The sequence below is a fragment of the Notamacropus eugenii genome, chromosome 5 (assembly GCF_028372415.1).
Source record: "Notamacropus eugenii isolate mMacEug1 chromosome 5, mMacEug1.pri_v2, whole genome shotgun sequence".
Classification (NCBI taxonomy): Eukaryota; Metazoa; Chordata; class Mammalia; order Diprotodontia; family Macropodidae; genus Notamacropus; species Notamacropus eugenii.
Window position 1 is genome coordinate 134,094,683 of NC_092876.1, and position 12,290 is coordinate 134,106,972.

A 12,290-nucleotide genomic window follows, 5' to 3' on the forward strand; every position below is an offset into this window, starting at 1 on the left:
ATTTTACAGATAAGCAAACTAAGAGAAACAAGAGGAAGTGACTTGCCGAGGGTCACACAGCTAGTAAATATCTAAGACCAGATTTGAACTCGGAATGATGAATGTTTCTTACTGTAGTCCCAGCACTCCATCCATTGTACCACTTAGCTGCCCTCATTACTAGGTAATTAAATACAAAGTAGTTAAGGAAGGAGAGAAGGCACTAGCTGATGGAATCAGTAAAGTCTTCTCATAGAAAGTGGTATTTATCTGAGTCTTGAAGGTAAAGGTGTGGAGGGAGTAAGTGCATTTCAATATGGAGGACAATTTGAACACAGGGAAATGGGAGATGGAACACGAGGAATAGAGAGAAGACTGATTTGGCTAGATTGGAGAATGCAGGATGGGGAGAAATGAATGAGGCAGAAAGGTGGGTGTTTTATAAATGAAAACAAAGTAGTCTTAGTTTATCCTACAGTCAATAGAGAAACACTGAAGTTGATTGAATAGGGAGATAACTGGTCAAACTGGCACTTGAAGAAAATCACTTTGGAGAATTAATTAGGGTAGAGAGAGACCTGGGGCAGGAAGACCTCAGAATTTGGACTACAAGAAGATTGCATCACTCTAGGGAAGAGATAATGAGGACCTGAAATAAGGTGGAAGTTCCATGAACGTTTGGACCCTGGGAAAGGGATTCCTCTCCCCTTGGTCTTTTTGACAAGGTGTGAAATCTGATGAGATGTGAAGCTTGACAAGATGTGAAGCTCCTTTTGTTTCTGGTTCTGGGTTCTTTTCTGTTTTACCATTCTTGTGCTGATACAGTACAGAAGGGATGATTTTACTATGAGAAGGCTTTCTGGAAGTAGTGGCCCTGAGTTGGGATAAGTTCCTTTTTAAACTTTAAAAATAGTGTTGATGAAATTATCCCTGTGACATCTTAGAAGGATGACAAACAGATGAAAAAAGAGAGATCTTTATAGATTTTTATTATTCTGTGAAGACGTATATAGCAAGATTCAACAACTGATTGGCTATGTGGGTTAAGAGAGAGTGAGAAATCAAGGATGATTCTGAAGCTACGGACTTGGGAGACTTATAAGGAGATTGGTACCCTTGGAAGGAATAGGAAAGTTTAGTGGAAGTAGGGATTTGGGGAGAGATAGGATAAGATGGTGAGCTCTGTTTTAGATCCATTGAACTTGAGATGTCTAAGATTGAAAGTGAGTTGACTACCATGTATGACTATGTTACCAAAGAGATTGAGTGGATTACCTGAGCTCAGGAATTCTGAGCTATTCTGGGCTAAATTGATCTGCACTGAGTCCTGGCACCAATGTAGTGAGCTCTTGGGAATGGAGGACCACCCCTTTGTCTAAAGAGGGGTGAACTGGCCCCGGTCAGAAACAGTAGGTCAAAACTTCCCTGCCCATCAATAGTAGAGCTGGGGCTGTGAGAAACCTTTGTACTTCTGACCTCCTCCCCAAACCTTCTCCACCTCCTCCAAAAACAAAATGGAGTTCAGGAGAGAGAATGAGGTGAGCTATGTAGATCTGGGAGTCATCTACCTAGAGCTGATAGTTATACCCATGGGAACTGATAACGAGAGAGAGAGAGAGAGAGAGAGAGAGAGAGAGAGAGAGAGAGAGAGAGAGAGAGAGAGAGAGAGAGAGAGAGAAAGAGAGAGAGAGGAGAGAAGAGGAAAGGTCCATGACAGAGCCTTAGGGTACCCTCACAGTTAGAGGGAGCAATATGATGCAGCAAAGGTGACCAAGAAGGAGCAGTCAGAGAGGTTGAAAGGTTGTGGAGAGAGGAATGTCATGAGAATGCAAAAAAAATAAGAGAGTGGAGGAAAACACGGTCAACAATGTCAAACCCTGCTGACAGGTTAATAATGATAATGAAAATGATAATACCAACAGTAATAATAACAGCAAGCACTTCTATAGCCCTTTAAGGTTTGCAAAATATTTTACGTTATCTCATTTCTTCTTCACAACAACCCTGTGAAGTAGAGGAGTCAACAAGCACTAAGCACCTACTAGATACCAGACCCTATGCTAAGTTCTGGGAATAAAAGGAAAGATTGTCAAGGATGGCACAGATTAATGGAAGACAGCATACCAACAGCTATTTACAAACAGATGTGTACAGGATAAATTGGTGATACTCTCAGAAGGTGGGCACTAAGATGAAGAAGGACTGGGAAAGGCTTCGTGCAGAAAGGAGAACTTTAACTGAGACTTGAAGGAAGCCAGGGTAGCCTGGAGATAGAGATGGAGAGATAGAGATGGAGAGAGGAGAGAGAGAGAGAGAGAGAGAGAGAGAGAGAGAGAGAGAGAGAGAGAGAGAGAGAGAGCTCCAGGCATGGGGGACAGCCAGCGAAAAAGCTCAGAGTGGGAAATGGATGACCATGTTTGAGGAACAGCATGGAGGCCCATATCATTTGATGCTGAGTCATCTCACTTATGTCTGACTCTTCATGACCCCATCTGGGGTTTTCTTGGCAAAGATACTGGAGTGGTTTGTCATTTCCTTCTCCAGCTTATTTTACAGATGAGGACTCTGAGGCAAACAAGATGAGACAACGTACTCAAGGTCAGATTTGAACTAAGGACTTCCTGACTCCAGATCCAGTACTCTATCCATTGTGCCACCTGGATCCCCCATGTATAATGAGGGGATAAGTGCTGTTATTATCCCCGTCTAACAGATGAAGGAACTGAAGCACAGAAAGTTTAAGTGACTTGATCAGGGTAAGTACCTAAAGCAGGATTTGAACTTGGGTCTTCCTGATCCCAAATTCAATGCTTATCCACTATCTACTTTGCTGCTCGTCTAGGTCAAGAAGGATGAGGATAGAGAAAAGATTATCAGATTTTACAATTAAGAGATAATTGGTAATTTTAGAGATAGCAGTTTCAATCAAATTATCTTTTCCCCAAACTTATCCTTCCACCAAAATTTCCTTTTCTTTCAAGAGCACTTCCATCCTGACAGTCTCCCAAGTTCATAACCTTTGCATTAAATTATAAGTGATCTAAATTTCTGGAGGGAGTAATTTTTAGGTCAATGAGATTATAGATACACAGACGTATTGAAGAAATTGGGTTCATAAGAAACCTGTGTGGGGAAGGGGTATCTATTTAATGAACTTGAGGCGGTGAATTGTTCATCTCATTTAAATTTCTGCACTATAGGGGGACAATGGAAATAGTATCTTCTATGAGTTCTTTGTCTGCCGAAGTTCCTTGTTTTGGTCCACGAGAAGTTAGAAAGTGGTCAAGTAGGATTATTGTAGACTTCAAACCTTGCCAACAATTTGAAGGCTTCCTGAATGCCAATCAGGGATTAAAACCAATGAATAAACTCAGTCAAGAGTTCCCCCAAGAGAAGTATTTGGGGGTGCATATAGTCTTAGAGTACACTGAAACAAAATATGCTTTTCTCAATTGTATCTTTTGGGCTGCCACTGCTAACACCACCATGACTGCCATCACCATTTATTAAGCCCCTGTTGTGTACAGAGTCACATGCTAGGCACTGGAAATATAACTTCTAGTTGAGACAAGGTCCCTGTCCTTACAGAGGATAAGATGAAAGCATACATACTATATATAGAGAGATATTTAACTATCAGCTCCATGTAGATGACTCTGTGGGAGATATAGATATATTGATATTAAAAGTTTAGAAAAAAACAAGTGATATAAAAGGTCTAAGGAGAAAGATCATTGCTAACCCAAGGAATCAAGAAAGACTTCATGGAGAAAGTCTTCTACCTTTTAGAACAGAGGAAATAATTTCTTTCCAAGTTTCCCTAATTTCCAAAACCCAATGCAAGACTCCCCGAAGTGAGGAGATTTCTGGCTTCAGATATCTGCCACACCTAAATCCCTAAATCACACCTTTCTTCTGCTGTTACTTTAGGAAGCAGATAGTTGACATTTATTCCTGCTTTACCTTCTCACTGTTCACTCTACACTTCCCTCTCTATCTCTCCTCCGCCCCACACATACCAAGTCCAGACCACAAAATTCCACTTTCTAGAATGATTTACCAAGGAAAGGAGAATCAACCAATAAGTATTTGTTAAGTGCCTGATTGGTCTGGGAAGACTATAAATTCAAAAAATGAAATAATTCCTGCTTGAAAATAACTTACAGTCCGATGGGAAAAACAAGTGTGTGTGTGTGTGTGTGTGTGTGTGTGTGTATACATCTATCTATCTATCTATCTATCTATCTATCTATCTATCTATCTATCTATCTGTCTATCTATCTAATGTAATAATGATATCAATAGCTAACATTTATATAGAACTTGAAGTTTGGAAAGCAATTTATAAATACCTTCTCATTTTATAAATATAAAATGAATAAATACAAATATGCACTAGACATAATATTAATAAATACAAATATACACAAAGTAGTTAAATACAAGGTAGCTTGGGACATAGAGTGCTAGCAGTTGGGGGGAATCAGGAGGCCTCATGAAAAAGAAGGTACTTGAGCTGTACCTTGAGGGAAGAGGACTTTGAAAGGTAGCATTAAGGAGGGAATGCATTCCGGGTATGGAGGATGGTCTGTAAAAAAGGAACAGAGAGGAAAGAGGGACTATCCTATAGGAAGAACAGAGGAAAAGCCAGTTTGGCTGAACCACAAAATTTGCAAAGTGGAATAATGTCTAATGTGGTTAGAGAGGTAGCTTGGGGTGTGATTACTCCAGGGAGGGAGATGTAGTAGGGCTTCAAAAACCAAACAGAAGAGGCTGTAGTTGGTCCTACAGGCCATAGGAAGCCCCTGGAATTATTTGAATAGAGGAGTCACATGGCCAGCTCTGTATTTCAGGAAAATTCCTTTGTCAGCATTGGGTAGGATGGAGTGGAGTTGAGAGAGTGGTAAGGTAGGGAGATCAACCCAGAGACTGTTGTAGTAATGTAGGTGAGAGCTGAACCAGGGTGGTAGCTTTGACAATGGAGAGAAGAGGTTGGATTAGAGAACTGTAATGGTAAAAATGGTAATGTTTGGCAATTGATTCAATATGGAGAGACAGAGACTGAAAGAGACAGAGAGAAAGAGATTAAGACAGAGAGAGAAAAGGAGGGAGGGAGGTGGGGAAAGAGAGAATGAGAGAGAGAGAGAGAGAGAGAGAGAGAGAGAGAGAGAGAGAGAGAGAGAGAGAGAGAGAGAGAGAGAGAGAGAGAGAGAGAGAGAGAGAGAAGGAGAGAGAAGAGTGCAGAATAATTTAGAGGTGATAGATCTAGGGGACTAGAAGGAAGGTGGCATCTTCAACAGAAATAGGTAAGTATGGAAGAGGGGAGGGTTTAGGGGGGAAGATACTGAACTCAGCTTTGGACATGTTGAGTTTAAGATGTTTTCAGTTCAAAATGTTCAATAGGCAACTAGAAATTCCACTGAAGCTCAGGAGAGACTGGGATTCTATCTTTAGATCTCGGTGTCTTATGTGCATTTGATAGTTAAACCCATGGGAAGTGACAAAGTTCCTGAGAGAGAAAAAGAGAGAGAGGGAGAGGAGAGAGGGAGAAGAGAACCTAGGACAGAACCTGGGGGAACATTCACAGTTAAGGGTCATGGTACATATGTTGAGCCAGCACAGGAGTTTGAGTATTGATCAGCAACCATGATTCCAGCATATTGACGATGAAGACCATTTACCCACATCCTGATAGAGAGGTGAAATCCTAAATACGCAGAATAAGACACCTATTTTTAAATTTTTTTTGCTATAATGTGCATATTAATTAGAAGTGTCTTTCTTTTTTGTTTATTTTTTTTGGAGGGAGGAGGAAAGCATGCTATTTTTCACTTTCATTGTTTTTTTACAATGCTTTTTTTTTTAAAAAAAGAACACACACATATACACACACTCACACACACAGAGAAATATATAGATGAGGCTGGTAAAGTGTTATGGTGGGAAGAGCCTTGAATTTGGCATCAAAGGACTTGAGTTTGTCTCATTTTTTGGTTAATTTTAACCTCTTTAAGTCTTAAGTTCTTCATCTGTAAAGATAATAATGATCTTTATACTACCTGTCTCACAAGGTTGTTTTGTGACAAGCACTATGTAAATGTGGATTGGGAAGCTAGTTAGAGTGTAGGGCCTGGAGTCAGAAGACTCACTTTCCTGAGTTCAAATCTGACCTCAGATACTTACTAGCTGTGTGACCCTGGGCAAGAGACTTCACCCTGTTTTCTTCAGTTTCCTCACCTGTAAAATGAGCTGCAAAAGGAAAGGGTAAAACTACATCTTTTCCAAGAAAACCCCAAAAAGGTTATGAAGAAACAGACATAAATGAAAATGACTAAACAACAAATGTGATTTATCATTACTATAAATAAATGAAAATTACTTTCAGGATCCGTATTTTCCATGGTATAGGAATTCCATTGATGCAGATAGCAACCACTCCCTGCCTTAGTAGACAGAATTCATAAATTGAAATAGTCTAAAACTTTGTACGCAAACAATCTTCTGGTACTGGGGCCTCTCCTAATGTCATCTGGTCCTCAGATGACAGGCATGGTTTATCAGCAAGCTTATCCTCAAAGCCTGGGAAGTTGTAGCTCAGGAAGGTCTGTTAGAGCTTATGTCACAATGGCAAAACCTTGGAGCATCCAAGGTCACCTCCACATCAAAGTGAAGCAAGGAAGAAAGAAGAGCATAAATTGTCTCCAGCCTTAGAGAAAATCCTGAAGCCACCAGAGTTGGGTGGAATTCAGCACCAGCTGCTGATTGGAGGAAGACCATCAAGCTGAATTTTAATGAAGGAAAGTCCATGGCTTGGTGGAGGGGGATGGGGTGGCAAGGGATAGTCTAGGCACAGCCATAATCTGAGAACAAGAATGAATTTCACTGCAGGGTATTTCACTGTGGGAAAGGCAAATCCAATGGCTTTGCCCTTGTAGCCCTAACTGGAAATGTCAGGGTGCTCCCCCCCTGCCTCCCTGCCAGACCAGGACTCAGGAAAGGATTGGCAGCCTTACCACTCCATGGGGCTTGCCTCCTGGACTTTCTTGGAGCTCCCACACCTCATTGACCTCAGTGACCTTGTAAACCTCATAAACACTTAAGAAAACAATCCCTTCTGGGCACACCTCCTTCCTAAGCCCATCTTATAAGACACCAGTCACAATGTCTTTCAAGACCATAGCAGGACACAGTGCCCAGAAGAGCAATGGTCAGACTTCTGGCCAGAAGAGGAATGAGAACATCTGGTTTGGAGAGAACTAGGTCTACAGCTGATGTCACTGGAGCTGTCTTGCCCTTCTATCACTTGGTTGCCACCTACCCTGTTTTTGAACCCTGAAGACTCACAGGTGCTGGGGATGACTTTTTGTGGACCTGGGGAAGCTGAGAACCTGGTGTAAACTTCCATAGCCCAGGTACCAACTTCTGGGACTGACTGCTGATATAACCAACTGCCTACAGATCTGGAATGGAATGTAAAGCCATGTGTATTAATCAAGGTTTTCACCAAGCCTAGAACAGGTGTGAAACAGCCAAGAGCAGACTTGTTGAGTCGTTTTGGTTGTGTCTGACACTCTGATCCCATTTGGGGTTTTCTTGACAAAGGATATTGGAGTGGTTGGCCATTTCCTTCTCCAGCTTTTTGCAGATGATAAAACTGAGGGGAACAGAATTAAATGACTTGCCCAGGGTCACATAGCTAGTAAATGTCTAAGGTTGGATCTGAACTCAGGAAGATGAGTCTTTCTGGTTCCTATCTCAGTGCTGTATCCACTGTACCACCTAGCTAAGAGTAGACTAAGGAAAAAGAGAAGAAGTGATCTCCCCAGGCAACAAAATTTCAACAGATTTTTGCCAAAGCTTCCCTTAAAGCCCAGGGGGGAACATTTAACAGTGTTCCTCTGTTCTTTGGGTTCTTACCACACCATGCTGCCTGGATTCTCTCCCTTTTCTTTCCCCACCATCACTTTTTCCAAGAGGCATGGGGTTAGGCCAATGACAGTGTCTTTCACGGCCCAGTTCTTGAGGTGGATATAGAGAAAGAGGTATGATGATCATATTCATTCTGACCTGGCCCATGCTGAAAAGGGACCTAGAAGTGCTTGGCTTTGGCCTTATTTGGGGTTCCCAGGCTGCACTTCCCCCTCCTCTTTCCTGTTTCCAATTAAAGATAAGAGCCAGGGAGCATGGTTTAAACTTTGACCCTGAATGTTCAAGGCACCCCATAACCTTCCCATGACAGAGAGTATGGTATTGTTACTCAGCCTGACCCATGGAAGAAGCTGGCACTGTACTCTTTGATGGGAGGAGTCTGAGGACCCCCTTGAAGTAGAAGGCAAAGAATGATGACCAGATGGCAGTAGGAGGAGGTCAATGGGATTGATCATTGCACAAAGAGAAGAAGACAAGGACAAGGACACCGCAGAAAATCCAGCCCAGATGGATTTCCTGACCTCTATGGATGTGGTTACCTGAGACCAGACTGGCCCAGGGGAGGTGACATGTTCCAGACATCTCTTTGGCAGGGGGACTGGGTACAGGAGTCATCTGTAGAATCTCTCTAATCTTTTCCAAGAAGTGGAGCCCTTGGGCTACTTTCACCTGGGACTTGATTTTTTTCTCAATCAGGACCTCAAGACACAGAGGAGGGGTTGAGTCCTCAAGGCTAGTTAAATCAAGGACTGCTAGAGTTAAACGACCTCAGCCTTCGTGACCTCCCCTGAAGGTGCCTTTTCATTCCTCAGGTAGAAAGTGGACTTCTTAAGGCTTATCTCTTAAACAAAATTGTTGCTGAGTCTTGATCAGGAGGTGCTCTGAGTGGGAAGAAGGGAGACTGCTGCAGGATAGAATTCTTTGATTGCTAAATAGAAATGTCAGCTCCTAGTTTTCTTCCCTGGTTAAAAACATGGAACATTTATTAAGCCCTTGCTGTATTTAGAGTACTTTGTTAGTCACTGAAAAAGATACAAAGCTATTTAAAACACCACTCCTGACTACTGACAGATTGGTGGGGGATGACACGAACACTATAAATCACAGCATTGAATGATAAACACATGAGAGAGACACAAAATAAAATGTTATGTGAGTTCTGAGGGGGAAGTTCACTAGACAGCTAGGGAGGATGGTAGGCTCCAAGCTGGCCTTATACTCAAGACCACCAGACAATGAATCCTCACTCAGACATTTACAAGCTTTGGAGCATCTCTCATCTCAAAGACAGGAGTAATATTAGATGCTACCCCACTGTTGTTGTTGTGTTGGGCCTTCATTGCCGAAGAAGACTATGCTATCAGAGAAATGATGACATGACTTGCACTTGACTTTGTTTTGAGTGAGGGAGGCCTGTGCAGGTCACCAGCCTCACTTAGTGTCATGTGGAGGATCAGAAAAGATAATGTATGTAAAGTGCTTTATGAACCTTAAGGTGCTATGTAAATGTCAGTTGCTATTATGATTATTGCTATTATTGTTGATATTATTATTACTGACAGATTGGAGATGTTGACATTTGGGTTGGCTTTTAAAATATGAATAGGAATTTGACAGGCAAAGAAGGAGACGGGCATTCTAGGCATAGGGCGAAGACATGAGCCAAAGGAAGAGACATGATAACATGGGGTGTGTGTGTGTGTGTGTGTGTGTGTGTGTGTGTGTGTGTGTGTGTGTGTATCCATTATAGCTTGAGCACAGAGTATATGGAGGAGAATAATAAGAAATAAGGTTGGCAAAGTAGGGAGGTCCTTGAATGGCAAGCAGGGGAGTTTGAACTCTACAATAGGGAGCTAATGAAGCTAATGAAGATTTTTGAACATGGACTTATATGGACAGGTCCACGTATAAGAAAGATTAGTCTAGCAACAGTCTAAAAAAATGATCTAGACAGGGAGAGGAAAATGGAAATAGGAAGACCTGTAAAGAGACCGTTGCAATAGTCCAGATGGGAGGTAGGTATAGAGAACATACGTATTAATGGTCCTAGAAATGGCCTTGTACCTGGGTTCTGGCAGCAGGAATAGAAGAGGGGACATGTGAAAGATATTTCAGAGATAGAAAATTTTTACAAGGTTAGCAAGAAGAAGTAAAGGTAACTACAAGATTCCAAACATGGGCAATCGGGTGAATAAACAAGCAATAAATAAGTATTTATTAAGTGCCAGGCACTGTGATAGGTACTGGGACTATAGGTACAAAGGATGAAACAATCCCTACTCAATCCCTGCTCAAATGGAGCTCCCATCTTTATGTGGGGAAACAAGTCAATTTCATATTTATATGTATGTATTATATATAACATGTGTGTATGCATATAAAATGTATATGTATGCTCACATGTATGTGCATGTACCTGTATGCTTGTGTGTTACATGTGTACATGTGTGGTTTATATATACATATATTTGTGTATATTATAGAGAGAGAGACACATGCATACAGCACAAATAAATACAAATATATACAAAGAAATGAAACATAAAGAATTTAACTAACACTTTGAGGAGTCAGAAATTCCTTTATGCAGAAATGGTGCTTGAGCCGCATTTTAAAAGAAAAGAGGGAGTCCATGAGGCAGAGGTATGGAGCAGTTCATTCAGGCATGGAGTTCATAGCAGTGCAGGGTAAGGAGACAGGAGATGGAGTGTCCTGCGTAAGGAACAGAGAGAAGGCCAGGCTATTTCTGAGAGCACAGGAAGGAACATAACGGTCAACGAGGCTGGAAAGACAAGTTGAGACTAGACTGCAGAGGACTTAAAAACTAAGCACAGGAGTTTATCTTTGATTCTACATCAAGCAGGAAGGTCAGATGAGATATTTGTAAAGTTCTCAGTGTAGTGCTTGGCACCTGGTGGGAGCTTTTCATAATGCCTGTTCCCTTCCTTTCCCCTCCAGTGGAGTTGCTTGAGTAGAAGAGTCATGTGGTCACATCAAAGATAAAGGAAAATTATTCTGACGGCAGTGGTTAGAATAGACCAGACTGGGGAGACTTGAGGCAGGGAAAGACCAATCGGGAGACTATTGTAATTATGTAGGGGAGAGGTGATGAAGGACTGAACTGAGGTGGTAGCTGTGAGAGTGGAGAGACGGGGTTGGGTGGGACAGATGTTGTGAAGGCAGAAATCATAAGATTTGGCAGCTGTTTGAATATGGGCAGAAACAATGAAGTCAGAAGGAGAAGCAGGCTTACACAGAATGACAAACAGCTCAGCTTTGGACATGAACTTGGAGTGTCTGCCACATCCAGGTAGAAGTTGTAGATCATAGATTTGAGTTGGAAGGAAACTTAAAGGTTATCTAGTCCAATCATCTCATTTTACAGATGAGGAAATTGAGTTTTAAGGAAGTTAAGTAATTTGCCCAAGGTCATACAGGTGGAAAATGATCTGTTCTCAGGATTCATTCTCAGGTCATCTGACTCCAAACCCTGTGTTCATCCCACCACACCACATAATCTCCCTAAATGTCTTAGAGGCAGTAGGAGATATGGATCCTGAGCTCAGCAGAAAGGTTGTGACTAGAGATATACATGTGGAAGGCAGCTGAAGGCCAGGGGTCCATGAGATCGCTGGGAAAGAGATCATACGAAGAGAAGAAAAGAGATTGAGAGTAGATTCTTGGAGAACATACATATTAATGGTCCTAGAAATGGCTAAGAATTCAGAGCCAGGGACAAGGAAGAAACAACATAAAAAAGGCAGGGAAGCCTAGAAAGTGTGGTGACTCTGAAGCCAAAGGAGGGCAGACTAGTGGTGAAGAACATTAATTTTGAGAAGTTGAAGTGGACAAGGACTGGAAAAGGACATTGGGTCTCATGAATAGGACATGACTAGTAGCCTTTTGAGCAGTTTCAGTAAAGTAACATTTGACAAGGGAAATGGAATAGGGAACATGCTAATTATGGCTTAGGCTAGAGAATGGATAGTAAGGAAGTAGAGGCATTGGGTACAAATAACTTCCCCCCCCCCCCCAAAAGTTTAGCAAAACCACAAGCTCTTTTTGTAGATTAGAATTATGTAAGGGAACAATTGTGCCCCATGGGCTGGTTGTGAGAAGATCCAGATTCCTGGCCCAGGTCCATTGTTAACTAGCTGTATGACCTTGAACTAAATTACTTTTTCTCTCTCAGTTTCCTTCGCTATAAAAAAGGGGAAATATAATATGGGAGAGACCTCCTTTTTGCAAAAGTAGAAGGCTTGAGATTGGCCTTCATTTTAGTCTAAGGAGCACTAGGCTGAGACGGCAATAGCTCCAGATCATGGGTGAACTTAACAAAGTAATAAATTTGAGGAATTATCCACTTGACAGTGAAGACAAGA

The 12,290-nt window shown here is 41.8% G+C and overlaps 1 protein-coding gene across 1 annotated transcript in view; it reads left to right on the forward strand.

The window, feature by feature from the left end:
* Positions 1–12,290, forward strand: part of FXYD2 (FXYD domain containing ion transport regulator 2) — a 53,003-nt gene that overhangs the window by 23,673 nt on the left and 17,040 nt on the right. The window contains exon 2 of the mRNA XM_072610968.1: positions 2,524–2,735. The gene's annotated coding sequence lies outside the window, so the exon portion shown is untranslated. The remainder of the gene's footprint in view (positions 1–2,523; positions 2,736–12,290) is intronic.